The sequence below is a fragment of the Scyliorhinus canicula genome, chromosome 13, assembly GCF_902713615.1.
Source record: "Scyliorhinus canicula chromosome 13, sScyCan1.1, whole genome shotgun sequence".
In the NCBI taxonomy this organism is placed as follows: Eukaryota; Metazoa; Chordata; class Chondrichthyes; order Carcharhiniformes; family Scyliorhinidae; genus Scyliorhinus; species Scyliorhinus canicula.
The window spans coordinates 26,786,288-26,790,685 of record NC_052158.1 but is presented as its reverse complement, the minus strand read 5'-3'; the positions used below and the strand labels follow the sequence as shown (position 1 = coordinate 26,790,685).

General features: G+C 52.2%; 1 long non-coding RNA gene across 1 annotated transcript; it reads left to right on the top strand.

Moving 5' to 3' along the window:
* The first annotated feature begins 413 nt into the window (after positions 1–413).
* LOC119976550 lies at positions 414–3,800 on the top strand. Its single transcript, XR_005462938.1, has 2 exons — positions 414–588; positions 3,343–3,800. It is a non-coding gene; the product is annotated as an uncharacterized LOC119976550 (long non-coding RNA).
* The last annotated feature ends 598 nt before the right edge of the window (positions 3,801–4,398 follow it).

The following is a 4,398-nucleotide window of genomic DNA, read 5'->3' as shown; positions in this document are numbered from 1 at the left end:
ACCCAGACGGGAATCGGACCTGGGACCCTGGAGCTGAGAAGCAACAGTGCCAGCTACTGTGCCCCCTTAGGTAGGGTTAAACCTTGGAGGCTGTGTGAACCAGTGGAAAGGGCAAACCTGGGTTGGGGGTAAACCTGGAAGGGGGGGGGGGGCGGTGAGTTGTGGGGAAGGGAGGGTGAGTTGTGGGGAAGGGGTGAGGAGGAGGGATTGGGTGAGGTGGGGTAAGGGGGTGAGTTGAGTTGGGATATGGGGGTGGAATGAGATGGGGAGAGGTAATTTGGGGTAGGGGCTGGGTCGATCTGTGGTTCAGGTGGTGGGTCAGTTGGGGGAGGGGTTGGTGGGCGAGGGGTGGTTAAGGATGATGGCGGGGAAGAGGCCGACCCTGCACACACACTGAAACCTGAGTGAGCTGGGTAACCTTGCTCCCCTCCCCGGCAGGGCCTCATCGATCCGCAGAAGGAGTTGGAGAAACTATCAGTGAGGCAGCAACGGATTGGGACACAGCTCTCCACAGCCATCAGCCGGACCCAGATACCTGGCTATGAAGAGAAGGTTCCGGAAAGGATCCGAGAGGAGGACGCCCAGAAGGTGAGACCTGGATCGGACCCGGGTAGGGGAGATGGTGATTGGGATGGGTGGATGTTCCTGAACAGCTTACCCTTAACCACCCACTCCCTCTCCCCATGTGTGACTTGTTCTGCGTGAGCTGCTTCTCCCATAGGCCCTGGCTCAACCTGAAGCCTGTTGGAATACCTCACTTCTGGCTTCAGGAGAAACCTGTTTTCAGTTGGGGTGATGGTGGTGGTGGTGGTTAGCGATGGGCAGAGCTGAGGATAATGTGCCACCCGATTTCAATGTCAGTCATGTGACCTCGCCTGAGTAAGTGAGGGCCCTCGGTTGTGTCCATCGCTGCCACACAGCACAGCATGGTTGACACTCTGATTATTTCCGTTCAGCCCTTTAAAAAAAAATTTAGAGTACCCAGTTATTTTTTTTCCAATTAAGGGGCAATTTGGCGTGGCCAATCCACCTACCCTGCACATCGTTGGGTTTGGGGGGTTGAAACCCACACAGATACAGGGAGAATGTGCAAACTCCACACGGACAGTGACCCGGGGCCAGGATAGAACCCGGGTCCTCGGTGCCGTGAGGCGGCAGTGCTAACCACTGTGCCGCCACTTTCCCCATTCAGTCCTTTACCAGACCATGCCACCTCTCCAAACCTCATCCCCACACTGGCACCCACTCTCCCAATCCACCTTCCCGATGACTGGGTGGACAGGACCTCGGACCAAATGGCTTCTTTCCTGGGCCTTTGGCGCACGGGGTGTTGTACAGTGGGTGGGGCATCGGGGGTGCTTGCTGTGAGCAGAACCTGGAGTTGGGGACCAAGGGCAATGTGTCCAAGTTTGCAGATGACACTAAGATGAGTGGTAAAGCGAAAAGTGCAGAGGATACTGGATGTCTGCAGAGGGATTTGGATAGATTAAGTGAATGGGCTAGGGTCTGGCAGATGGAATACAATGTTGACAAATGTGAGGTTATCCATTTTGGTAGGAATAACAGCAAACGGGATTATTATTTAAACGATAAAATATTAAAGTATGCCGCTGTTCAGAGAGACCTGGGTGTGCTAGTGCATGAGTCACAGAAGGTTGGTTTACAGGTGCAACAGGTGACTAAGAAGGCAAATGGAATTTTGTCCTTTATTGCTAGAGGGATGGAGTTTAAGACTAGGGAGGTTACGCTGCAATTGTATAAGGTGTTAGTGAGGCCACACCTGGAGTATTGTGTTCAGTTTTGGTCTCCTTACTTGAGAAAGGACGTACTGGCACTGGAGGGTGTGCAGAGGAGATTCACTAGGTTAACCCCAGAGCTGAAGGGGTTGGATTATGAGGAGGAATGTACTCGTTGGAATTTAGAAGGATGAGGGGGGATCTTATAGAAACATTAAAAATTATAAAGGTAATAGATAGGATAGATGCGGGCAGGTTATTTCCACTGGCGGGTGAAAGCAGAACTAGGGGACATAGCCTCAAAATAAGGGGAAGTAGATTTAGGACTGAGTTTAGGAGGAACTTCTTCACCCAAAGGGTTGTGAATCTACAGAATTCCTTGCCCAGTGAAGCAGTTGAGGCTCCTTCATTAAATGTTTTTAAGGTAAAGATAGATAGTTTTTTGAAGAATAAAGGGATTAAGGGCTATGGTGTTTGGGCCGGAAAGTGGATCTGAGTCCACAAAAGATCAGCCATGATCTCATTGAATGGCGGAGCAGGCTCGAGGGGCCAGATGGCCTACTCCTGCTCCTAGTTCTTATGTTCTTATGACCAGTATGGTAGGGCGCCCAGTGTTTCTAATGTGGGTGGATTTGATGGGCAGACGCACTTGTAGTTTATTCATTAGAAGATAATGGTGGTTTGACAGCCAATGTTATCCAATCAAATCACACAGAGGCTATCTGCTCTCCAATTGGCTCGGATCAGCGATAGTGGACGTGTCAGGTGACCAATGGCAGGAGTGCTGGGGTGGGGGGTGGTGAGTGAGTGGTGGGAGAGGCATAGGACATACAGTGCAGGAGGAGGCCATTCAGCCCATCGAGTCTGCACCGACCCACTTAAGCCCTCACTTCCACCCTATCCCCGTAACACAATAACCCCTCTTAACCTTTTTGGGCACTAAGGGCAATTTATCATGGCCAATCCACCTAACCTGCACGTCTTTGGACTGTGGGAGGAAACCGGAGCACCCGGAGGAAACCCACGCAGACACGGGGAGAACATGCAGACGACAGTGATCCAGCAGGGAATCGAACCTGGGACTCTGGCGCTGTGAAGCCACTGTGCTATCCACTTGTGCTACCGTGCTGCCCCAGTGGCCGTCTGATGGCATCTCCAGGATGTGCGCAACTAGAGTTGGGAACTTGACGCAGGGAGAGGAGCCGTGTACTGATCTATGTATTTTGAGGAGGCGTGTACTGACCTGTGTATTTTGAGGAGGCGTGTACTGACCTGTGTATTTTGAGGAGGAATGTACTGACCTGTGTATTCTGAGGAGGTATGTACTGACCTGTGTATTTTGAGGAGGCTGACCTGTGTATTTTGAGGAGGAATGTACTGACCTGTGTATTCTGAGGAGGCGTGTACTGACCTGTGTATTTTGAGGAGGAGTGTACTGACCTGTGTATTTTGAGGAGGCTGACCTGTGTATTCTGAGGAGGCATGTACTGAACTCTGTATTTTGAGGAGGCTGACCTGTGTATTCTGAGGAGGCATGTACTGACCTGTGTATTTTGAGGTGTGTATTGACCTGTGTATTTTTGTTCTATCTCACTCCCGAATGCAGGTCTGTGCTCTGCAGGCAGAGCTGGAGCGAGTGACGCAGGCCATACGCAGCTTGGAGCAGCTCCCAGGCAAGCCGCGGTGACATTACCCGAGGGGGAGCCAGGCCGGTGCGAGGCAGAGGACCGGGGTCTCGAACTCCAGAGGTGCAAGCAAATCGTCCTCGTCTGCTGGAGGGCCCAGTCGTTGAGGACCGTTGCTTTGGCGGGAACCCCCACCCCCGGCAATTACACTGCAGGCCGAAGGATTGAGCAGCTCCAAAGCCAGGCTACTGCCTACATCTCTGGTCCCGGCTGTTACGTTAAAGACTGGGGCTGCAATACTTATGATGCAGGATTTGGTGTCAGCCCTCTGAGAGGGGAGATACTCCACAGTCCCAGGACTAGATTGAGCAATGATCGTCTTCCAGGAGCAATTAGGAGAAGTGGCCTGACTGCAAATAAAGCACCTCTGTGTACAGAGCCTGGAGTGACGTCTGATTCTGCTCCTAAACAGGTTATTCAGATTGGGAGTGATGTTGTCATTCCTGCGGGGGGTGGGGAGCCAATTTACATAGCTTCACTCTAGATACACCAAGGGACAGTGTCTGACCCACCCAGTCCCAGAGGGGGAAAGGACAGTGTCTGACCCACTGTCCCACCCAGTCCCAGAGGGGGAAAGGACAGTGTCTGACCCACTGTCCCACCCAGTTCCAGAGGGGGGAAAGGACAGTATCTGACCCACTGTCCCACCCAGTCCCAGAGGGGGAAAGGACAGTGTCTGACCCACTGTCCCACCCTGTTCCAGAGGGGGAAAGGACAGTGTCTGACCCACTGTCCCACCCAGTCCTGGAAGGACTCTGCCTTATCAAAACAATTTTTGTTGGCTGTCCGTGTAGGATTTAGATCCAGGGTGAAAAGTCAGTATTATCTTCCCTCCTTCTGTCTTTCATGTGATCGGTATGATGAAGGTAGTGAAACTGCTGCCCAGAATTCCTGGTCGGCTCGGGCCTTGATGCAGTTTATTTAGTGTAAGGCTGACCCTGTGTGATTTACACGGCTGAGATTAATGTGTCAGTCCC